This window comes from Caretta caretta, chromosome 11 (assembly GCF_965140235.1).
Source record: "Caretta caretta isolate rCarCar2 chromosome 11, rCarCar1.hap1, whole genome shotgun sequence".
In the NCBI taxonomy this organism is placed as follows: Eukaryota; Metazoa; Chordata; order Testudines; family Cheloniidae; genus Caretta; species Caretta caretta.
Window position 1 is genome coordinate 2,009,178 of NC_134216.1, and position 24,902 is coordinate 2,034,079.

Below are 24,902 nucleotides of genomic sequence, written 5' to 3' on the forward strand. Positions count from 1 at the left end.
CAGAAGCCCCCCCGAGAAAACCTTTACCCCCCTCTTGCATGACCCCATCTATGCTCTCGAGGACGGCCTGCTCCGCCGACGTCCAGGGAGCGACGCTGGGCTACACCAGCCGGGGATCTATCCAGCGGTCCATAAAATCCTAAACGCAGCTGTTGATAGGATGTTAAGATTTCTCAGATAACATCAAAAGCAGCCTGGAACTGCAGCCCCGGCAAAGGCTGGGGTGCCTCCCCCGCATGGCACATCCTGCGTGTTTGAGGAGAGATGTTTTGTGGTGTAAGTCATGCTATATTAAGCCACACGCCGAACTGGAAAAACAGGAGGCATGTGGGGGAAGCTCCTTTTGCACAGGGTGATTTCAGCCTCGCTCTTGGTCAGGACGCGGAGTCCCCTGCCCCTTGCTTTGCACACGCACTGCACAGGTGGAAACAAGGCGCACGGGGCTAGGTGGAGCCCTGTGTCTTTTCAAACGAATCTTAGGATCTTTAACGAGTGTAAAAGGTCAGGAGGTGGCTTTTCCAGCTCATCTGGAAGCCAGCCATGCCGGCCTAGTACCTACCACCTGCCTCCCCGCAGCACAGCGCCCCCTAGAGCCGTGGCACTGGGGGCACTAGGGGGTAAAGTTGGTTGGGAAATTATGTCCCCACCACCCCAAATGTTGAGAGTGTTGTTGAAAAAAGAAAATGTTTTGGTTTGTGGCAACTGGAAACCCCAAAGTTTTCCCTTAAAATGGTTTGGGGGTTTTCAGCTGAATTTTGTTGCTTTCTGACAAATTGAGAATTTGGGAGAAACCCCATTTTCTGGCCAGAAGAGGTTTAGAGAGACTGTTCACCTCGCCCTGGGAAGGGGGCACCCTCATGCTTTAGGGCGCGACCCGAGAGCCCCCGTTCCCTTCCCACTGGCTCGCACGCCTGGCTCTGTCACTCGCTCCCTGCCAGACTGCAGCGCACCCCAGCTGCCTGGGACGGCCCAATGGGCACCGAGGGCTGCACCCGTCGCAGCGTCCGCAGGGCCTGCCCGGCTCGCTGAGCTAGAGGAGCCGGGTGGGGGGCGGATCGGGCAGCCATTCTGCTTCCATCCCCCGGAGGGCGCCGGCGACCCAGGCTGGCTCGCCCAGAACATTTCAATACAAACCCTCGACTAGAACTAGGGCGGGATTTTCATAAACGGAGGGACTCAAGCTCTGCATTTGGGCACCTAAAGGAGTGGCTCGGTTTTCCAAAGCGCTGGGTGCCCAGCAGCACAGGGTGTGCTGGGGGCGGGGGTCACTGACCCTGGAGTATCTGCCTGATGTGGCCAAAGAGCGTAGGCCGAGGGCTTTGCCGTCCCAGCGTGTCTCATTCTCTCTCTTGTCCCCGCTGTGGTCGGTAGGCAGCTGTGGGAGTGGCCCCCGCCCTGCCTGCTCCAGTGAGCTGGGCTCTTGCTGCGTCTCCAGAACCAGGAGCCAGGCCCGTCTCTTGCAGGCGAGAGCGGCTCCGGGTTGATTGATGCCCCGGACATGTCTCCCCTGGCCTGGCACAGCATTTAATAAAGAGGGAGTGATTTATGGCCCCTCTTAAGCAGGAAGGAATGTTCCCCGGGGGCATCCCACCACAACGAGCCCCCCTCCCCTCCTCATTGTCTCAAGGAACTCGGCAGCCATCGGCCAGAGCAGGGGGGGAACCCCTCCCCAGCAGCCAGGTGCCATCGTCCCAGCCCGAGTGACCCTGTGCCCGGGGTGCCTCAGGAAGGCCGAGCCTGGGAGCCCCCAGCTGGGAGCCCCTCCCCTGACCCCACCATTCAGCTACGGCCCACCGCACTGCCTAACCACGCTAGTCTCTGTGCATGCTGGGAAATCATGGTGGGCTGCCCCCCAGCACCCCAGCTGGCATGCATGCAGAGCAGCAGCACCTGGGGCCATGCACTTGGGGCTATCCTGGCATACCCTAGCCCGGTACCTGGGCACCTGCGGGACCCCTGCACTGACTCAGTGGGCTGGACTGGTGACAGGACAACAGCCGAGGCCTCTAGCGGGTGTCCTGGTTTCTGGGTATTAATCAACCCGAGGTGTGGACACCCCCCCTACATCCCCCCAGGCCCCCGTCTGGGAGAGCTGGGGGGTAGGTCCGGGGGCTCGCCAGGGATGGGGACAGGATGGGAACGTTTCCCTGTCTCCAAAGGGCTAACGAGTCAGGACAGGGGGGCATAAGTGAGGGGGCGGAGAGGGCGCCGCCCAGCCAAAAGCTGCCCCAAGAGGCTCCCAGCTGCTAATGAAGATAAAGTGCCGAGTTCCTTTTCTTCTCCGAGTGAAATCTTGTGGCTAAGGGAGAAAAAATGCTTTCAAGTGTATTCAACTAGAACAGGGCCTGGGAGGCAGAGATTCCAGCAGCATGAGCTGGGCCTGGCAGAGGCACTTATCACACACACACCACACACACACCCCACAGGTGTACACACACGCACGCTCACACCCACACATCGCACAAAGGACACACACAGGCCAGAAAAAACACCCAGACGCACACACACGCCATACAAAATATACAGACTGCGTGCAATATACCCGCCCCCCCCCCCAAACACAAACGCAACACAAAACGCACACAGGTAGAGTTGCCCACCACAGGACATGCACCTGGACAGCTGCATGGGTGAAGTGAAACACACAACGTACACTTGCATGCATACGCCTGATGGATGTTTCACAAAACATACGTGAACGGAGATGCACGTGACACACACGGATACACGCTACGCACTAAACGCCCCCCCCCGTGGACTTGCCCTCACTCATGCCACATGCACGAACACACACGTATGGACACACGTGCCTGCCTGTCTCACTCAGGATATTTTGCCGAACCCCAAGAGGAGCACTTAAGGGCTGAGCAGTTGACAAGCGCGTCCTGTGGCTGTGAGCACGAAGCTTCTGGATTGTGAGCTCGCTGGGGCAAGGACTGTCCGTGTGTACAGCACCTGATACAATGGGGCCCTGACCCCTGCCTGGAACTTCCGGGTGCCAGTGAAATACAAAATAACCATCAGCACTTTAGATGTCGTAAAACTCGACTGTACAAACACCCTGTGGGGTCACTAGTCATAGAATCACAGAAGATTAGGGTTGGAAGGGACCTCAGGAGGTATCTAGTCCAACCCCCTGCTCAAAGCAGGACCAATCAAAACTAAATCATCCCAGCCAGGGCTTTGTCAAGCCGGGCCTTACAAACCTCTAAGGATGGAGATTCCACCACCTCCCTAGGGAAAGCATTCCAGTGCTTCACCACCCTCCTAGTGAAATAGTGTTTCCTAATATCCAACCTAGACCTCCCCCACTGCAACTTGAGACCATTGCTCCTTGTTCTGTCATCAGCCACCACTGAGAACAGTCTAGATCCATCCTCTTTGGAACCCCCTTCAGGTAGTTGAAAGCAGCTATCAAACCCCCCTCACTCTTCTCTTCCGCAAGTGGGTGGCTATTACCACGGCCAACGGCCAACGTTCAAATAGCGACCTCTCCGTTAAGGGCCCAAGAACTCGGGGCTTTTCAGGGGCTTAGAAGACTTGGACTCATCCTGGGCCCTGTGGGAGCCTGGGTAGGTCAGGTTCCATCTGCAGAATGGGAATAACAGCCCGGCCCTGCCTGCCAGGAGCGTGTGAGGAGAAATGTGTTCAGGCTTGGGAGGAGCTCAGCTCCTGGCCACGTGGGTGCATACAGAAGAGCTAGTGCGATGCTCCTGCCGGGCCCTTCTCCCTGGGGCCGGGACTAAGGGGAGCTCCCAGCTCTGGGCCGCTCAGCCAGGCCACGCCAGCCTGCAGGGGCCGGGAGCCCGCAGCGTCTTGGGCGACGGCATTGCGCGGCGCGAGCAGAGTCTGCCGTGCAGCCTTACTCAGCGCTGCGATCCTGGGGGGGTCACGCTGCTAAACATACCCACCGCTCCTGCTGCAGCCACCCGCGCATGGCATCTGCCAGGCCTCAGCTTCCCTCCTCCGTGGCGCTCTCTGACCCTCCGGACCAAACCTTCCCACTGGGGTCTGGGGTCTTAGCACAGACCAGTTATCCAGGCCCAGCCAGTCTTTTCCCCTGGGCGTCACAGTCACCCGCAGCAGGCCTCTGGAGCAAAGCCCTCCCTGGCGCTACGCCCAACCCTCCACCCCACACCTTCCCCCACCCTCAGGCCCTCCCCCCCGACCCGAGAGCCCCCCAGGCAGCCACATGATCCCCAGCCACTGTCCCCAAACGCTGGGCTGACAGGTGTGCCGGGCCACGCAGGCACCCAAAGGACCAGTGCCCAGGATTGGATTTCTGCAGCGACCATCCCCGTGGTATCTAGGCACTAACACGTCAGCTACAGAGCTCACCACCTGATCACCAGCTCCGAAGTGACCAGCCAATCCCCTCGACTCACCAATGGCCCAAACAAGGGGCAAAGACCCCCGTGGCAGCGGGCTGGGAACGGAGGGGGAGGTATGATGCCACATCTCCTCGAACCCAAGCTCCAGGACTCAGTATTTCTGATGCCAGCAGTTCAGCCAGAGGCACAAAAGCAGGCCCAGGCCTCGGCAGGAAACGGCTAAGCCGCAGGTCGTGCTGACAGGTCGCTGCGTGTCGCCCCTTCCGGGCTGTGGGGTGCCGAAGTTAGGGGGCTGAACGCAGTGGTTTAATTGAGCTCTGGCATTGTTCGGCACGGCCGGATCGGGCAGGTATATTAATATCCCGTCCTGCCTGGCTGCAGACAGACGGCTCATTGTTAGCGCCGGGGCCCCTTTTATTAATTCGTATGGATCCGCTCGGTCGAGCCCAGGAGAAACCGAAATGAACTGTGTAATGACGGTCCCTGCCCCAGACACCCCCAGCCGTGGAATGTTAATAAACGAGGGGCCCAGGTGGGGTCTGGCCTGAGCTTGGGCAGCGCCAGGCAGAGAGGCCGGCAGCACGGGGGCAAGGACCCCCGTCGCGGTGGGGCCTGCCAGAGGGACTAGGAGACAGAGGCCCTGCCCCGGCGCTGTGCGATGCCAGCAGGGGAGGGGCCCATGCGGGTCTGGGAAAGGCTCAGAACTAGTTGCATCCGCTGTATTCCAGACATCGGTGAGATGGCGGCTTGTGCCCCAACGTAGGCAGGTTTATGGTCCCCTCTTTCCTCACTGGCCGAACGCCCTGGCCGCTGCTGAGCTCTTCCTACCCAAGCTGAGCTGCAGTCATCCCCTCATACCGTGCTCCTCACCGTGGCGTCTGGGCACCAGCCAGATGTGCATTGAGCAATGTGACTAGCATCTGTCGTGCCTTCGTGCCCTCATCCACACATCACGCCCCTCGGTTACTGGCCCCATACTGGCTGTCCCCTCGGCACCATCTCACAGCCCAGGTCAGCGGATTTAGCTCTTTGAATTGGGTACCCCAGCCCCGGCTTCATTTCTGTTGCTGGAGCCCCTCCACTTTGTCCGGGTATCTTGGTCCTGGAGCTGCCCCGGTGTCCCAGGTAGAGCGTGAGCCGGCTCTCACGGCGGCCCAGGGGACCCTTTCCATCAGCTTCCATGGACTTCAGGCCAGGTCTTCAGCTTGCAACTTCCATGCAGGAATCTCAGCTGGTCACTGATTTAACCCCTTGCCTCCCTACGGAGCTGGGGAGTGTCATAAACCCACAGACAGCCCAGGAAACTCAAAGAGCTCAGCTTGTTTAGCCGAACCAAACAAAAGGTGAGGGGAGGTGTGATCCCTCTCTATACATACAGCAGAGGGATACATACCAAGGAGGGAGAGGAGTTATTCAAGTTAAGTGCCAATGTGGACACAAGAACAAATAGCTGTAAACTGGCCACCAACACATTTAGACTCAAAATTAGGTGAAGGTTTCTAACCACCAGAGGAGTGAAGTTCTGGAGCAGCCTCCCAAGGGGAGTGTGGGGGCAAAAACTGAACTGGCTTCAAGACTGAGCTTGATAAGTTTATGGAGGGGATGGTGTGACAGGACTGCCTCCGATGGTGTGTGGCCCACCAGCGGCTGCCTGAAGCAAAAATCCCCTGCAGCTGGAGATGGGACGCTAGCTGGGGAGGGCTCTGAGTCACTACAGGTGTCTGGCTGGTGGGTCTAACTCAGGGATCGGCAACCCTTGGCACGCGGGCAGCCAGGGAAATCCGCTGATGGGCCGGGACAGTTTGTTTACCTGCTGCGTCCGCAGGTTCGGCCGATCGCAGCTCCCACTGGCCACGGCCAGCACATCCTTCTGCCCACACCATTTCCCGAAGCCCCCATTGGTCTGGGACGGCGAACCACGGCCAGGGGGAGCTGCGATCGGTCGAACCTGTGGATGCTGCAGGTAAACAAACTGTCCCGGCCCGCCAGCGGATTTTCCTGATGGGCTGCGTGCCAAAGGTTGCCGATCCCTGGTCTAACTGATGTGCTCAGGGTCTAACTGATTGCCAGATTTGGGGTCAGGAAGAAATTTCCCCCCCAGGTCAGTTTGGCAGAGACCCTGGGGGGTTTCACCTTCCCCTGCAGCATGGGGCAGGGTCACTTGCTGGTTTGAACTAGTGTAAATGGTGGATTCTCTGTAATTTGAAGTCTTTAAACAATGATCTGAGGACGTCAGTAACTCGGACAGAGGTTAAGGGTCTATTACAGGGTGGGGGGGGTGAGGTTCTGTGGCTTGCAAGGTGCAGGAGGTCAGACTAGATGCTCATGATGGTCCCTTCTGATGGTAAAGTCTCTGAGTCTATGAGCAGGAGTGGCTGGGCCAGGCCACGCGGAGTCTCCTGACTCTGCCGTTCCCCAGACGATGACAAGGGGCATTGGTCCCGTCGGTCCATGACATGCTGCTCAGGACCCCATCAGCACACGGGGCAGGAGCGCCTGTAACCCAAGCGAATGGCAGTGCTCAGCATGTGATGGGCTTGGCCATTTATCTCTGTCTGGGGGCATTGTTTTCTGGCAGAGGCCAGGGACTGCTCCCTGGGAGAAAGCAGCAGCCAAGAGGGGAAAGCGAGGTAATGTTTAACCACAGAGCGGGGATGCCCTGAGTAATGGAGGTGCATGGGGAGGGCGGCTTCCCAGCCCTCCCCAACTCCTTAGACCAGACACTTCCTGGGACACTAATTCTCCTGGGAGTCATCTGTCCCAGCGGAGGCCTGGGAAGGAACCCTAGGCCCAGTGGGCTGATGGTGGGGAAGCAGAGATGTCACAGATACCATAGTGATGAGGGCCAGAGAGGTACCTGGATAGATGGAGTGATACCAAATCGCCAGCACCCATAACAAATCTGTGGCCACCGATGGCCATCACAGTTGTCACTGTGGTGCACGCCTGCTGTCCTCAGTGACTCCTGAATTTGGCTGTCTTAGGTTTCCCATCTGTTGTCTCTCAGCATCAACCCATGGGATGCAGGAATCGCTGGGTGGATTTTCTGGCCCGGGCTGTACAGGAGGACAGATGAGATGATCACACTGGTCTCTTCTGACCTTGGACCTCTGAAGAGGAGCTGGCCACCGTAGAGATGGCCTTACCGAAATGGGGAAGGAGGAGGAGGAGAAAGAGCTAAGCTGAGGAATCAGACTCAGACTCTGTGTGAGTTCTGTGGTACCCGCCCTTATGGGGCTCCAGATTGGAGCCTTGAGCTTCCCTGGCTGAAACTCTGGAGGAAAGGACGGAGAGACGGACAGAGGCCACTTGGTGCAATATCCTCCAGCCCCCTTGCCCACATTCAGCCCTGCTCAATGCCGGGTGGCCATTCTCCCAGCCCCTCTGTCGCTTTTTCTCTGCTCAAATGTCTCCTGGAGCCTCAGAGGTAGATAAAATGACAAAACCGGACGGGGGGGGGGGGAGATTCTGGCCCCCACTCCAGCCCCCAGACGTCACTCTAGTGGGGTACAGGAGCTGCATGGAGGCCGAGGAAAGATTCCCCCTAGTGCAGGAGCAGCTTAGGGCTGGCAGAAGTGGTTTGATGCTGCCCCTCTTTGCAGAGCCCAATTTTGGGTGGGGGCAGGTCAGAGGGGCACCCAGGGTGCCCATCGCTGCCAGGATTCCGGACTGCTGGAGTTTCAAATAGCCCCTAAAGCCCCCCAGCCCTCTTTGCCCCCTCTCCCCATAGGCTGCACAGAGCCTGCCCCGAGCATCCATCCCATCTGTGTGTGCCGTGGGCTCAGAATCCAGGGGGCCCAGGACGCCTCCCACCTCAGGCCCATCCCAGGCAGCGGAGCCCTTGGGAGATGCCCCACTGCCGGATAGATCCCTGGGGCCTTGATGCAGACTCACTCTCACAGCCAGGACCTCAGGATTGGGCCCCATCAGCTGGCACGCGCCCCCTTGCTGCCACTCAGCACCATCTCGTACCTGCCATCCACACTAAGCCAGGATGTGACCCGTAGCTGGGGGCCAGCGCATGGGGCTGCAGTGTGGGAGGTCCCCATCCCCTCACCAGCCTGGGTGGTGCATTTGGTCCCACTGGTGCCTTTTTCCAGAGTCACAGGGTGAAGCTGAATGGGAGCCTGTCCCAGGGAGGTGACCTGGGGTCAGTTCCCTGCTCTGACACAGTCTACCCGTGTGACCTTGGTATGTCACTTAGCTCCCCCCACAACTGTGTGACGCTAACGGGAGCCAGGCCATGCACTGGACCTGTATCCTGTGTCGAGTGATTGCTTTGTGTCTGGGCACAACACCCTGGGATTCAAGCCTGGGAGGGGCGGCAGAGGGGGTCCTTCTCAGTCTCCTCTGCGGAAGGGACTGGTTGCTAGCTGAACCCCCAGCTCTCCATCTCCTCTCTCCTGTCCCCACGTCTCAGGCAGGCAGCAGGGAAGAGGTTAAGATCTGAGCAGCATGCCAGGGAGGGCTGTGGCTGGCTTTGAGCCATTTCTGGGGCACCAGTTCAGCTCCTACCTGGAGCCGTGACCACAGGCCGGAGCTTCTGACGGTGACTGAGTGGCTCGAACGCAAGTCTCAGCCCAGATCTTAGTGGAGGGGAACCAAACTGTCGGTGGGCACACACCCTGCCCCGCCATGGCAGCCTCCGCAGAGAGCCCAGCGAGGGAATGGGTCACGCTGCCTTTGCCAGGCCTAGAAGAGCTGCGTCCAGGCCCAGGAACGGGCGTGGGGGGAGGCGCTGGGGGTACTTGCCTGCTGCTGCCCACGTGGTACCAGCTCTGCGGGTTAGAACCCGGGGGGGTTCGTTACTGGATTCTCAGCCTGGCATGAAATTTGAGAAACCGACTTTCTCCGAAGGTGCCGATTTGGCAGCGTGTTTTAGGGAGGCCAGGGAAGGAGGCCCGACGCCCCCATGAGTCCCCGCTCCTCCTTCCCCTCTGGCTCAGATTTGCAAAGGATCTCAAAGCACTGGGTGCACATTGGGTGCAGAGCTCCTTTCAATTGTGGGGGCTGAAAGCTTGAAATCTGGCTCCTCCCTGAGCTGGCATGTGGGGCATGATCCCAGACATGACTGGCACCGAGCCAGGCTGGGCGTGCATCTCTCTCCCCCGTTTTATCTCAGCCCTGCCCTGTCTGTCCGTCCGTCTGTCTCTCTGTGTCCAGCAGAGGGGGTGTGCTCTCTGCAGCTGCCGAGGGAGGGAGCGCGTGGTCCTGGCCGGTTCTCACACCTGCGAGCCAGACGTGAGCAGCAGCGAGCAAGCGAGCTCGGCCTTCGAGGCTTCCGCGGCTGCCATCCCGGCCCCGCACGGCTGGCTGCTTCCCCTTCCCCGGCTGCTTATTTACGCTGGGAATTTACTCGGGTGTCGGAAGCCTCCAGACTAGCGCTCCGCAAACGCGGAGGGGAGGGTCGCAGCCAGCTGGCCCAGGAGGCCGGGTCCATGGGGCTGGGTCACTCCCCATGGCCACCGAATCTGGGATCACACCTCCGGTCGAGAAAGGGGGAGGCTCTCTGCCTCCGAAGAGTGACCCAGTAGCCCTGGCTCTGCGTGGCTCTGGCTCAGTGTGTCAGGGGCTGCAGGACACGTGGGCCCAGTTTACCAGTAAAAGGATGGGGTGGGCACTGGAGCCCAGCTGGGATCCCTCCCACTCATACACCATCACGTGGCCCCATCACGGCCACACTCTGTCCTCGGTGCCCCTCGCATGGCCCCACCGCCATGTGGAACCAGGGCTGTCCCATCAATTCCAGGAGGGGGTGAGGAACGTTGCTTCAGCCAAAACTCCTGGGAGGAAGCCCCTTCGGAGCCCACCCGCGGCGCTTGGTCTCTCCCTCAGGGATGGGGCCCACTGCTCCTTGGCACCTCCTCCCTCGCTGACACCAGGGACTGGGAGTGTGGGGGTGGGATCTCACCTGTTCAGGGGGTTCAGCACTGGGCTGGTCCCTCTTCTGTCCAAACAGCTTTGCCAGCCCCATAGATGGATCTCCCCACCCAAGAGGCCAACCGTCCTGTGTTGTCCTGTGTCATCGTATCAAATCCCCGGCTTTGCCGTCTACCTCCCTGCTGTGCCTTGGGGCTGCTGACATCATGGAGCCGGCAGGGCTAGCCTCCAAGCCCCCTTCTCCAGAAACAATGAGCTCAGCCAGTATGGCTAAAGGAGGATCCTCACTGTCAGTACAAGGCCAATGACACACAGTTGAACTGTTCTGATGCCACCCAAAAGAGAGCAACAGCCACTCTCTCTCTCCCCGCACCCTCCCCCCCATTACGCTAGTGTCTTGGTGTGATGAAGCAGGACTGTTCTTAATGTTTCCTCTGAATAGTGTGCGGGTGCCTCAGTTTCCCCTGTGCAGTTCTTAAGTATCTAGGGGGTGGGGTAAGGGTGTGTGATCATTGCAGAGCCCTAGAGGGCAGGTGTGTGCAGGAGTCTGGACACAGAGAATGGCCGACACCCTGTTTCCTGGCAACTGATGGCCTGGGCCCTTCCCCCCTGCAAGGTGAGGGCTAAAGGGTTGGAGAACAAAGGAATCAGGTGACCACCTGGCCCGGGAAAGGGACAAAGCCCAGAGGAGGGGGGGCTGGAGGGAGTTTCAGTTTGGGGCTGGCTGGGACATGGAGTGAAGTGCAGACGTGGTTGTCTGGCTCACTGGCCCCCAAAATGGACCCAGCTGAGGGGTCCGGTTCTCTGCACCTACAAGCTCTGTTTTGACCATGTTCCTGTCGTCTAATAAGCCTTCTGCTCAAATAAATTGGTTAGTCTCTAAGGTGCTACAAGTACTCCTTTCCTTCTGTTTTACTGGCTGGCTGAGAGTCCCGTCTGACTGCGAAGCTGGGGGGCAGGACCCTCTGGCTTCCCCAGGATCCCGCCTGGGCGGACTTGCTGTGGGAAGTGCACAGAGGGGCAGAGGAGGCTGAATGCTCTGAGGTCAGACCCAGGAAGGTGGAAGCCGGGTGAGCTGTGTGTCCTGCAGACAGGCTGCTCCCAGAGAGGAGACTTCCCCAGAGTCCTGCCTGGCTTCGTAGGGAGCAGCTCCAGAGCATCGCCCAGGGACTCTGTGACACTTGGCACCAGCATCGTGGGGGCCGGTGATGGGCCTTGTGGCCTAGTGGTCAGAGCCAGGCATGCCGTCAGTGGTCACAGCGAGGGTCAAGCCGGAGTCAGGGCGAGGAAGCGGGAGCTAGGGGGCTAACAGGCGCGGGGCTGAGCCAGGGCAGCAGGAACGGAACAAGGTGAAGCACCAGGAAGTGGGCAAAGGGGCAGAGACTTGGTCCCAGGAGTCTGGGGGCAGCACCAGGCCCAGCAATGGGTGGCTCAGATGGAGAGCGAGAGGAAAGGGAAACTTTGCAGCCAGTGGGCTCCAGTTAGCCGTCCGCTGCAAATCATCTGCCCCTGCCGAGTCAGCGGGTGTAGCCGCTGGTGGTGGGGTGTCAGCTGCAGTCCCCCCCCCCGAGCCAGGACCACGGAGGGCGGGGTTCTCGCGTGGCAACCCCAGGGGTGTGAGTCGGAGGCCGACAAGCACAGAGCACCAAAACGCCGGACCTTAGAGAGGGAATGGCCCCGTGGGGAGGTGCTTGGGCCAGGGGATGCAATGTGAATTTGCAGGGGAGGGGCCTGGAGCCCAGGCTCCAGCCTGAGTGCGGATGGTTCTGCCAGCCCGTGGACACTGGCCAGACATGGGTGTTTTATTGCAGTGTAGACATACCCAAAGGGTCTGATTAAGCACATCCCTCCCAGCCCCGCATGGAAACCCAGGATTGTGAGTTCAATCCTTGAGGGGGCCATTTAGGGATTGGGGGCAAAAATTGAGGATTAGTCCTGCTTTGAGCAGGGGGTTGGACAAGATGATCTCCTGAGGTCCCTTCCAACCCTGATATTCTATGATGGCACCAGTCTATGATGGGTCAGGGCCGGGTCGGGCTGCCCCCCAGACTGTTCTCCAGGGCTTTGTCCAGGCCAGTTTCCAACATCCCAGGTGACTGGGCTTCCCCTCAGTCCTTCCCTGCTCTGCTCCAGGGGGAATTTCCCAGCCTGTCTCCTGCGGTGTATTTTCTGTGCCTCTTCCCCGGCACTGGCTGCGTCTCTGCCAGATTTGGGGGGGGGGGGGAGGCATCCGTGCAGCTGCAGAGCATTTAGCCCAGATGTGGAAGCTACACTTTGCAAAGGCAAAGCAAACCGGAGGTTGCCGGGGATCAGGCCAGTACTTAGCCGGCCGCAAAATGGCACAGGAAGAAAGGACATTCTTGCGCTGCCGGTGTCACCCTGTCATTATGACCAGGGCAGCCGCAGAAAGGGTGTTCCCAGCCTCCCAGAGCTGAAGTGAGTCCAGATCAGGGCGGTGGGTGCTGGGGCGGGGGGTGGGATCCTGCGTGGCCATTGGATCCCAAGTGGCTGCCTCCGTGAACCTCTCGGGCTTTCCACGTGCTGAGGGTTTCTGGCCCGCGTTCAGCCTGCTCAGCAGTTGAGTGAGTGCCCTTAACGCAAGCCAGGCTGTCCCGGAGCCCAGGCCGGGGCCGAGCCTGCCAGAGCCACACCAAAGCCGGGGGCATGCGAGCCGCCACCAGCCCTGGGCAGGCAGCATTCCTGGGGGAGCTTGTGGGAACGCCAGCTTGGGGGGGAGATCTCGACCCATCCCGAGGGAGGCTGCTGGCTGGCTGTTCCTCCCAGAGGCTGGGTGAGGGCAGCTCCTATTAATCAACACCCCCGCTTGGGGTTAACATCCGGGAGATCCCAGAATCCCACTGCCAAGGTGCCCGGCTGGTCACCCTTCTGCTGAGGCTCCCGAGACCCAGGCGTTGCGTGGGTGAGGGCACAGAGGGCATCTCCCGGAATTGCTCCAGGGGGAGAATGTGGGTTCCCATAATAAGGGCCCAGGGAAAGTGACTGCGTTGGTTATTGAGGGCCTGATTCTCAGAGGTGCTGAGCCCCCACGCTGATGTCAGCGGGAGCTGGATGTGCTCGGAGCTGGAGGACCTGGTCCCTGGCGGATCCCCCAAAAAGGGGGAGGTGGAAATCAGGGTGGGGGACAAGCATCCAGCCAGGCTCTCCCAGGTAAGCGGTGATGGCAGTAATCCCAGCACCCCCCTGGCCCTGCCCACCCCGTCAGCATTGTTACCCCAGCGGCCAAAGCCCCTCCCCCCGAAATCAATGAGAGCGCCAGGGGGCCAGCACCGCTGAAAATCAAGCTGTTAGTCACAGAGCTGGGGATGGAACCCAGGTGTCCTGGGACCTGGTAGCACACGGTCGGCCTGATCCCACAGCCCCTCCACCCCTGGCTCCCCCCAGGTTAAAGAGGAGGAGGCCGGTCATGGAGCTGCCTTTGCAGTGGCTGGTAGGGCTGGGGCTTGCTGACCTCCAGGGTCTGATCGGCAAGCTCCCCAAGAGGAAGGATGCTCCTAGCCCTGTCCCTTCCTACCGCGGATCCCCGGGGCCCTTGGCTTCGCCTCCTTCTCCTCCTGGAGGGTCTCTCCCGCCACCTCTGCCAGGTGCGTGGCTCCGCGGCCTTCTCCACCAAGTCACCAGCTAACCACGAATCCTTGTCCCAGGGCTCGTCTATCCCTGGGGGGGCTGGGGACGCACTCAGTGCAGGGAGCAAACTGAGCTGCCAGGGGAGGGCTGTGGCAAGCCTAGCAGATGGCATGGAAGAGGCAGGCGGGAGGGAAGGAGACAGAGGGAGGTCGGGGTGGGGAAGGAAAGGAGTGGCTGGACTGGGATTCTCGTGTCTACGGGTCCCTTCCCCCCGACTCGGCTCCTGGGGTGCGGCTCTCCGCCTGCGCTAGCCGGGGGGTGTGGGGGGGGGAGGTTTGCACTGAATTGCCCTGCTCTGCACGCACCAGCTCTTTTCACGCCCCCGGCTAACCGGGGCTGCATGGAACTGTTGTGCGCCGCTGGGGGACAAACAGCCCAACGCCGCGCTAACTGCAGGCCTGGCTGCTGCCCTGGCTCCTGGGATTAAGGCTGTTACTGGAGCGAGGGAAGATGGGGCAGCCAGGGGGCCGGGGTGAGCCAGGAGCTGCTGTGTCTTGGTTTGCGGGAGGGCAGGGAACGGACTGGGCCTCCCCTCCTGCGCCCCCAACCGGGAGAAGGAAGTGCCCCAGGGTCGGGATGAAACCGCAGGGTTGGGAGCTGAGAGAGGGCTGGCCAGGGCAGCTCCCACTTCTGGGCCTGGCTGTTCCTGGTTAGGTAGCACGGCCTACTGATTAGAGATGCCAATGGAGCCTCAGGACGCCTGGGTTCTTTCCCCACAAGGCCTGTGATTCACTGCATGGCCTTGGCTGAGGCCCTTAGGCCGAAGCTTTCAAAGGCAACATCTGATTCCAGATCCCTGACGTGGGACACCAGGGGCCTGATGTTCAGGGGTGCTGAGCCGCGCCTGCACCCCACAAGCAGAGGGGCCAGTGGCTATGGGAGGACTTGGAGGAGTTGCCAGGATGGGACAAACAAGCAGGCAGCTTGTTCGCACCAAGGTCCCCTCTTCTGGGCTGGGCAGCTCCCCAGTGCCTGTCCCCGCAACGGGAAGGAGCTCTGGCTGCCCTGGCCAGGCCGCCTAGCCCCACCTGTGCCCCTTTCAGTCGGCCCCAGCTGGGCTCAGCCTGGCCCACTGCCTGGATAGGGCAGCTTTAGCTCAGTCTCTTGCTGAGCTGTGCTGGAAACAGCTGCCCGGTTCCCACGGGAACTAGCCGGAGGGAAATCTGAAGGCGCCAAGCCCGGTGCTCGCCATCCCCCCAGGGCCCTGCACTCTGGGCTGTGTCCTCGCAGGAAGCCAGAGGCCAAGGAAGACAGTTCGCTCTCTGCTCAGGAGGCAGAGGTGAGTCCCAGACCCGCCCCATGGGGTCATCCTAGGAAAGGTTTCCCAGAGCTGAAGCAGGGTTAAGGGCCATGGGGAAAGAACGGAGCTCGGGTCTGGGTCTCTAGCAAGCAGTGGGCACCCAGCCGTGCCATACTGGGGAGCCAGCCAGCTGCTCATCCAGTCTGTTATGCTTTCTCTGGCAGTGCCTGCGGTGAGAAACCCCTTGCGGGGCAGCTACAGAGCTACTTGCCCATAGGGGTGGCTTCCTCCTGGCCCTGGTCACTCAGTGGGTGGCTTGTGCCCTGAAGTGGGAGGGTTTAGGACCCTTCTTAAACAATTTAACCTCTTTAACGGTGATGTTCTCATCCATATAAATGCCTGACCTTGTCTTAAGCCATGCCAATTACTTGGCCTTGGTGACAGCCTGTGGGAGAGAGTTCCACAGGTTAATATTAGGTGTCTTGTGTGTACAGATTTTAAAAAGTGCTTTCTGTGCCTCAGTGTTAAGTTTGTTTCTAAGTGTCACTGTCCCACTGTTCCTGTGCCCTAGGAGAGGGGGACCACTAGTGCTTTGGTGGACCTTCTCTAACTCAGTCATTGGTTTTAGCCCTCCCATCTTCTCCTGGTTCTTCTCTTCCCCTCTAAACTGAAGAAGTCCAAATCTTTTCACTCTCCCGCCAGGCAGGCGCTTCTCCTCACCATTCTGTGGCCTGTCTCTGCACCCCTTGCATTCTGCTGTGAGATGTGGGGGGACAGAACTGAACACAGTAGCCCAGGGTGGGCGTCTGGTTTTGCCACTGACATCTGAATATTTTCGGTGTGTTTATTGTGAATCACGTTCGTCGTGGTGGTGCCTGGGGGAGTTGCTGTCTAGTCTGTTCCTGGTGCACCCTACTGCTCCTGACCTGTGTGCCCGCTGTCGCTGGGGGCTTTGTCAAGCGGCCCTGCTGACGCCCCGGCTCCTCCTGGAGCAGTTGCAGTTAATCTGGTACCTCCCAGGTGTACCCGCAGCTCAGACAATTCCTTCCAGTGTGAGGGTCCAGTTGTCGGCCTATCATAGCACCCCACAGTCATTAATGGACTGGAGGCAGGGAAAGACTCTCCCCGCAGATGGGGAATGGGGTACAGGGTAGAGTAAGTGACTTGCCCAAAGTGTCACAAGAAATCTGTTGGCAGAGACAGGAATTGAATCCAGGTGTCGGGAGCCCCAATCCAAAGGCCTGTCCTAGACCCTCCTCCCTGCTCTGGGCTCTGTAGCATGAGTGCTGCAGTGCCGGCCTTTCCCCTAGCTCGGCTGGGTTCCTCTGCCATGTGCTCTGGCGATGAAACGAGGGTTAAATGGGGAACTGATCGCCAGGACATCAGAACGGTCACATTAGGCCAGGCCAAGAGTCCATCCCGCCCAGCGTCCTGTCTCTGACAGTGGCCGGTGCCAGATGCTGCAGCGGGAACGAAGAGAACAGGTCGACTATCAAGTGATCCACCCCTGTTGTCCAGTCCCAGCATCTGGCAGTCAGAGGTTTAGGGACACCCAGAGTAGGGGGTGGCACCCCTGGCCATCCTGGCTAATTGCCATTGATGGACCTATCCTCGGTGAACTTCTCGAGTTCTTTTTTCAACCCTGTTATAGTTTTGGCCTTTACGACATCCTGTGGCAATTAGTTCCACAGGTTAACTGTGTGTTTTGTGTGAAAAAGTACTTCCTTCTGTTTGTTTTAAACCTGCTGCCCATTAATTTCATTGGGTGATGCCTGGTTCATGTGTTATGGGCAGGGGTAACTAACACTTCCCGATTCACTCTCTCCACACCCGACATGATTTTACAGACCTCGGTCATATCTTCCCCCAGCCATCTCTCTTCTCAGCTGAACAGTCCCAGTCTTTCTAATCTCTCCTTGTCTGGAAGCTGTTCCGTACCCCGATCACTTGTGTTGCCTTCTTGCGTACCGTCTCAAATACTAATCTATCTTTTTGAGACGGGGCGACCAGAACTGCACACAGTATTCAAGGTGTGGGTGTATCGTGGATTTATGTAATGGCAGTATGATATTTTGTCTTATTATCAGTCCCTTTCCTAATGGTTTCCAACATTCTGTTCGCTTTGACGGCCGCTGCACGTTGAGTGGATGTTTTCAGAGAACTACCCACAGTGACGCCGAGATCTCTTTCTTGAGTGATAAAAGCTAATTTAGACCCCATCATTTTATAGGTATAGTTGGGATGATGTTTTCCAAAGTGCATCACTTTGTATTTATCAACACTGAATTTCATCTGCCATTTTGTTGCCCCGTCACCCAGTTTAGCAAGATGCCTTGTAACTCTTCACAGTCTGCTTTGGGCTTAACTATCTTGAGTAATTTTGTATTGTCTGCAAATTTTGCCACCTCGCTGTTCACCCCCTTTCCCCAGATTGTGTATGAATACGTTGAACAGCACTGGCCCCAGTACAGATCCTTGGGGGACCTCGCTGTTTACCTCTCCACTGTGAAAAGCGACCATGTGTCCCTACCCTTTGTTTCCTGTATTTTAACCAGTTACCAATCTATGAGAGGACCTTCCCTCTTATCCCATGACAGCCTGTGACGAAGTGGGCCTGTTCTTAATGTTTCCTCTGAATAGTGTGGGGGTGCCTCAGTTTCCCCTAGGCAGTTCTTAAGTATCTAGGGGGTGGAGTAAGGGTGTATGATCATTGCAGAGCCCTAGAGGGCAGGTGTGTGCAGGAGTCTGGACACAGAGAATGGCCGACACCCTGTTTCCTGGAAACTGATGGCCTGGGCCCTTCCCCCCCTGCAAGGTGAGAGCTGAAGGGTTGGAGAACAAAGGAATCAGGTGACCTCCTGGCCCGGGAAAGGAACAAAGCCCAGAGGAGGAGGGGCTGGAGGGGGGTTTCAGTTTGGGGCTGGCTGGCACATGGAGTGAAGGGCAGACGGGGTTGTCTGGCTCCCTGCCCCCCAAAATGGACCCAGCTGAGAGGTCCTGTTCTCTGCACCTACAAGCTCTGTGTTAGACCATGTTCCTGTCATCTAATAAACCTTCTGCTTTACTGGCTGGCTGAGAGTCACATCTGACTGCGAAGTTGGGGGGCAGGACCCTCTGGCTTCCCCAGGAGCCCCACCTGAGCGGACTCGCTGGGGGAAGCGCCCAGAGGGGCAGAGGAGGCTGAATGCTCCGAGGTCAGACCCAGGAAGGTGAAGCTGTGTGAGCTGTGTGTCCTGAAGACAGGCTGCTCAGAGAAAGGCGACTGCCCCAGAGTCCTGACTGGCTTCATGGGGAGCAGTTCCAGAGCATCGCCCAGGGACTCCGTGACAACTGGTGGCAGCGGTGGGATGTACTGCACCCCGTGGATGGCGCTTCCTGCAGTAAGTGACTGGGGAGCAGTAACACGAAGGGGGATTGCCGAGGACCAGGCCTGCTGAAGGCTCAGAGAGGAGCGGTTTCGGGGGGCGGTTAACCCCTGGGAGTGTGTGACCAGCGAGAAGGACTGTGCAGTAATGGGGTCCCCCTGGGGACTGCAGTGAGCAGTCTCAGGGGCGGAGGAGCCTGCAGCTTGGCCCGGGGAGAGAGAAGGACTTTTGCAGTAACAGGGTTCCCCTGGGGATTGCAGCAAGCAGTCCAAGGGGCGGAGGAGTCTGCAGCTCGACCCTGGCAAAGAGGTGGTGACCTCGAGAAGGGCTGGCACACTAGGGGTTCTCCCTGGAAACCGTGGGGAGCTGAGAACACACGGGCCTGTGAGTCCACAACAACTTGGGAGGAGCGGAGTGATGGCCTGTCACCATCTCCTTAAGAAGGACATTGTAACCCTGTGCAGAAAGAGAGGGTTGAGCGTTGGAAAGTTCACCAAAGCAGAGTTAATCGTGCAGCTGGAGGAGGATGATCGCTCCAAGGAACAGATTCCTGACCCCAACTGGGGCTATAGCAGGATCTGGGAGCAGCTGGAGCGGGAGCCAGGCATCGCCAAGACTCCTGTCCCCGACCAGACGGGGGTCTTCACGATCGGGTTCCCCATCGGGGGATCGAGACGGACGGGATTGGAGCGGAGTCTGAGAGAGCAAGAGGACCGTGGGAGACAGCGAGAGCCCGAGAAAGAGCTGCAGAAGCAGCAGCAGGATGAACTGGCGGTGGTGGGGCGGAGAGGCCGAGGGGACCTCCCCGGGGTGAGTGGGGATAGATCCCGGGGGGCCAGTTCCGCAGGGAACCTCGAGACTAAATTGCTGCCCCTAGTTAAGGGGGGGGTGTGTGGATGCCCACCTCACTGCCTTTGAGCAGGCTGGAGATCTGAACCAGGGGGACCCTGCGGAAAACCCCGGTGTCTAGCTCCCTTGCTGGGTCCCAAGGCCACAGACTCCATCAGCCAGATGGGTGGGGAGGTGGACAGGCTCCCACTCCTGACCCCAACCTATATGTCTGTGTGGAGTTCCCTGGGGTCAGGCCCCTCGGACCCCCAGTGGGAGCGGAAGGGGATGGTCAATGGGGAGACATTCCTGGGGTGGCGAGATCCTGGGACAGAGAGAACTGGTGTCAGACCCTGGGTGGTGCAGCCTCAGAGGCTGAGGGCCTGTGTGAGCTGGGTGAGGGTCCCAGGGACGAAGCCCCTCGCCCTGCCTATGGCCCAGATCCCTGTGCAGACCCAGGAGGGGTGGGGCTGGCTGGCCGTTGGGGTGCCCCAGGACACCAGCTGCGAGACCCTGTTGTGGGGTGACTGTGTCTCTTTGGGACAGGATCCAGGCCCTGCTCCTGTAACTGCCGAGGGTTTGAATTTGAATCCAGGGAACCAATCGGTGGAGAGGGAAATGGTCAGTGAAAATGCAGATGACCTGGCTGGCAGCAGGGAGGAGCCACTAGGCTCAGGCTACCTGCCTGCCTGTAACCAGACCCCTGGGACTCAGTGGGACAGAGAGATGCTCCCTGCCCCTTGCACACCAGACTGGGGACTCTCGCTGGCTCTGATGCAGTGAGGAAAGCAGTGGCCTGCCCCCACTGGGACAGCAAGGGCAGCGCTGAGCACAGTGGGAGCTGAGACCCCAGCTGAGTGGGGGGAGACACAGGCAGGGCAGGGGATCTGTGGGGAGTGGCAAGGTGCTTGGTAAGGGAAGTTTGGATGAGCCTAGGCAGCCTTGTGAGCTGATGGCTGTGTCCAGTCAGCAGGGTGGGAAGGCGAGGAGAGTGGAAGATGAGAGTCCCTGGACCTTACCTGTTAGCTGGGTGGAGAATTGGGACAGTGAAGGAAATGGGTCTCTGTCTGTCAGGGGTATTGACTTGCCTATGGAGGGAGCTACCCTGATCTCCAAGCAGTTGTCTGTGACCAGCCTTGTGTGCTGGGACAAAGGGAATGAGATCCCAACCTGTGTGTCTGGTAAAGGAGAAAGTGTGTCCGGCTCTTCTTGGTCTGTGGAGCAGACAGAAGGGGCCTTTCAGCCTGTGATGGTTGAGGGTCATGCAGTTGTCTCAGAGCTGGTTCTGGATTCAGCTAAAGCCCAGGAAGGGAAGGGTCCTAAGTTTCTGTCTGCTCGGGAGAATGGCCCTGTAACTAGGTCGCATCCAGTTAGGGTCTATGTAAAATCCCCGAGACCAGACAATTCTGGTGCTTGTATTTTGCCTGTTGCTAGTGTGTTGTTGGAAAGGGTGTAGCAACTCTGTCTAATCAGGGTGAGATCCTAGCCAGGGCACAAGGAGAGCAGGAAGGTGATGTGATTGTGGAACCTACTGAGGGTGTGGAAACCTGTAGCAAGAAGGAAAAGATTCCTGAACTTGTGTGTGGCAAAGGGAAGGAGAATGCTTCTAACCTTTTATCTAGGAAGTCTGTAAGTTTGCATGAAAGGGGATTGTGTAGGAATCCGCCTGATGGGCCAGAGGTGATTCTGGATGTAAGGGAGACCCAGAAAGAGTCTGTAGTTGCTCAGGAAAGTGTTCCCCTAGAGCAAGCCCTAGGTAAAGAGGGTAAGAGCAGAATTTCTGGGAGGGGGTGAATTGTTGCATAGAAAAGCCCTCGGGAAAGGAATCCTCATGGAGTCTTTGCAAGCAGTTTACTGCCACTGAAGGGTGTGAAAGTGATTTAATCAAGAAAGTTTCAGTTCCTAACAGCCAGAAATTTTCTGTTGTGAATGGATCCACTGACTTTCCTGTTGAAAGATCCAGTGTGGAGAGCTTTGAGAAGGTCTCAGATGGAGTGAAAGCTATTAAGAAAGGTATACCGTCCTATAACCAAGTGGCTGTGTTTGGCCAGCTTGTTGGGGAGACAAGGTTGTTGGGAAAGGGATGTCTCCATGCTAGTTCTGTAAGTGAACAGTATGTGGCCCAGGTCAAGATGGGGGCCCTTAACCAAGAGAGCCCGAATTGCAGCCCTCCAGACTGGAGCTCTGGGAGAAAACCCAATCCCAGTTTGACCCCCTGGGGTTTTGGGGTGGCCAAAGGGCATGGGCTGCAGAAACCTTCCCACATGCAGCCTGCTAGTGCTATCGACCACCCCCGACCTAAGGGAGGGCGTGAAACTGGAAGGGCCTGGTGTAACTCCTACCAAGGAACGGGAGAGATGCTGGGGCATCCATGGGAACATTGGTGGCTTCAAACTTCCCCAGGTCACCGGGTAAAGTGACCCCGCTCAGTTCGATCTCGAAGGGGGGAGAGATGTGACGAAGTGGGCCTGTTCTTAATGTTTCCTCTGAATAGTGTGGGGGTGCCTCAGTTTCCCCTAGGCAGTTCTTAAGTATCTAGGGGGTGGAGTAAGGGTGTATGATCATTGCAGAGCCCTAGAGGGCAGGTGTGTGCAGGAGTCTGGACACAGAGAATGGCCGACACCCTGTTTCCTGGAAACTGATGGCCTGGGCCCTTCCCCCCCTGCAAGGTGAGAGCTGAAGGGTTGGAGAACAAAGGAATCCGGTGACCTCCTGGCCCGGGAAAGGAACAAAGCCCAGAGGAGGAGGGGCTGGAGGGGGGTTTCAGTTTGGGGCTGGCTGGCACATGGAGTGAAGGGCAGACGGGGTTGTCTGGCTCCCTGCCCCCCAAAATGGACCCAGCTGAGGGGTCCTGTTCTCTGCACCTACAAGCTCTGTGTTAGACCATGTTCCTGTCATCTAATAAACCTTCTGCTTTACTGGCTGGCTGAGAGTCACATCTGACTGCGAAGTTGGGGGGCAGGACCCTCTGGCTTCCCCAGGAGCCCCACCTGAGCGGACTCGCTGGGGGAAGCGCCCAGAGGGGCAGAGGAGGCTGAATGCTCCGAGGTCAGACCCAGGAAGGTGAAGCTGTGTGAGCTGTGTGTCCTGAAGACAGGCTGCTCAGAGAAAGGCGACTGCCCCAGAGTCCTGACTGGCTTCATGGGGAGCAGTTCCAGAGCATCGCCCAGGGACTCCGTGACACAGCCTACTTTGCTGAAGAGCCCTTGGTGAGGGACCTTGTCAAAGCTTTCTGACAGTCCAAGTTCACTATATCCACTGGGTCCCCCTTGTCCGCCTGCTTGTTGACCCCCTCAAAGAATTGCAATAGGTTGGTGAAGTCTGATTTCCCTTGACAAAAGCCACGTTGACTCTTCCTCAACAAATCGTGTTAATTTGTGTGTCTGAGAATTCTGTCCTTTCCCACGGTTTCAGCCCCAGGGGTGCTCCACTCCTTAAGAAGTGTAGGCCACATGCTGTAAATGTAGGCTTGCTTTTCAGAGGTGCTGAGCACCTGCAGTGGATACACAGCACCGGAAAGTCCCACCATGGGTCCTTTTGGAGGCTCCAATTCAGCCTTGGCTGAAGGGACATGTTGGAAAGAGTCTGATCCTGGATTTCTCCAAGTTCCGGTGCTGTTCCTGCTGTCAGATTTGGCATCTCTTCCAGCCCTGCCACTGGCTCATCGTCAGCTGGGGAGTAAGGAGAAGGGCTCTCTTAACCAACTGTGCTCATCCCTGGTGCTGGGGAGGCATGTCCCCTGCTGCCCACGTTGCCATGGGACCTTGCCCATGTGGGGCGTGGCAGCGTTGTTTCCCACATGGGAGTTGTTCCGATGGGCTTGCCTCTTCATGCCAGTGGCTGCGGTTGGGACCCACTTGACGCACCAGGCTGCCTGGGGTGTTTGGCTCAGCAGGACAGGGAAAAAAACCCAGCGGTGCTGGCAAATGTTGTGTAAAGTTATGTGAAGCGGCGTGGCTGGCTCCCTGGGATCGGAGCAGCACTGGGGTGCTAATTCCCTGACATTAAAGCACCAGAGTGAGAATGAGCAAAGCCTGACTTGTGTAAGCAAAGCCAGACCCAGTTCCTTGTTTGCCTCCCTCTTGGCCTGCGTCCATTCCTGCCAAGCCTATCTCGTTGCACATTTAATAATTATCTTCTCTTCTGAAGGATCCCAAAGTATTTTACATGCTATTGGCCAAACTCCCTGCTGGCAGAACCCTACTGACTTCAGTGCATTTGCATCAGCAGAGAGTTTAACCTATATCTATCTATGCATCTACCTATTCATCTGACATCCCCGTGCTATAGTATCCAAGCGCTCGGTTCATTTCACCCAGGTCTACAATGCAGCCACCTCTGGGGTGCAATGTGACGTCTGAGTATTGGCTCAAAGCAACACCACCCAGCATTAAAACCGGAAGTGAAGATGAATCCCATATCGAACTCGGACTGCAAGGGACCTTGGGGAGGCAGAATGTAACTAGCTGTAACGGGGTTGCTGCTTACCGTGAGTGCGCCTCCTTGTGTCTGGCTCTGGGAATGGATCTCTCGCTGTGTCGGGTGCCCCCTTGCTCGCTCTGTGATGATCTTTCTTCTGGTAACTTGGCCTTCCAGCCGGGTCACCCTGTAATCCGCCCCTTCCAGGGTTACAAAGTCCAACTCGACCCCTGCCCAAATACTGTCTCCAGATGGTGTCGGCCCCTCCTCGGGCTCAGTGCCACTATACCCATGGCTGGCAGGGAACCTGGGCCCACCTGCTACACCAGGCTCCAGCCCAGGGACCCTATAACCAGAGATCCAGGTCTTCAGTCCCTGTCCCTGTTGGTGTTTCCCTGGGCTCCTTTGTACCCAACCTCTCTATCTTCCCTTGCCTGGTTCTGGGTTTGCCATGGGAGCTGCTCTGCCCCCTCCTCTCCTCTGGCCAGACTCCTCACTCCAGGGCAGGCTCTCAGGTGAGGCCAGATGACCTTCCAGGCCCTCGTGCACACCCCGTCATGTGATCCACGCTGGAATTCATCCAGGGTGACAGCGTTAAAGTCCCAACTCTCAATTTCAAACTGGTCCAAACGCCGCAAAGAGCCTGCCCACTGCCGAACCACATGCCATGGGGACCTGCCATTGTGATGCGGCCGAGCTGGAAAGCCAGTCTAATTAATTCTGTAACGTTTCTAAGGTACGTTAGCTGTTAGCCAGAGTTTCCCCCACTACTCTGAAGCCTGTAGGGTTGTATCTCTGGGTCTGTCTATACTGCAGTGTAAGCCCGGGGTCAGCAGACCCTAGGTTTGTTAACTTAGGGCTTGAGCCTCTACACTCCTTTGTAACCCCAGGTTGGGAATTGTTGAACCCTGGGTCCCAACTTGGGGCTCCTGCGTCTACACTGCATTATGCGGGCCCAAGTCCGACCACACACAGCCTAAGTGCCCTCCCAAAAGGTAAAAAGAAAAGGAGTACTTGTGGCACCTTAGAGACTAACCAATTTATTTGAGCATAAGCTTTCGTGAGCTACAGCTCACTTCATCGGCTGCATGCTGTGGAAAGTGTAGAAGATCTTTTTATACACACAAAGCATGAAAAAATACCTCCCCCCACCCCACTTTCCTGCTGGTAATAGCTTATCTAAAGTGATCACTC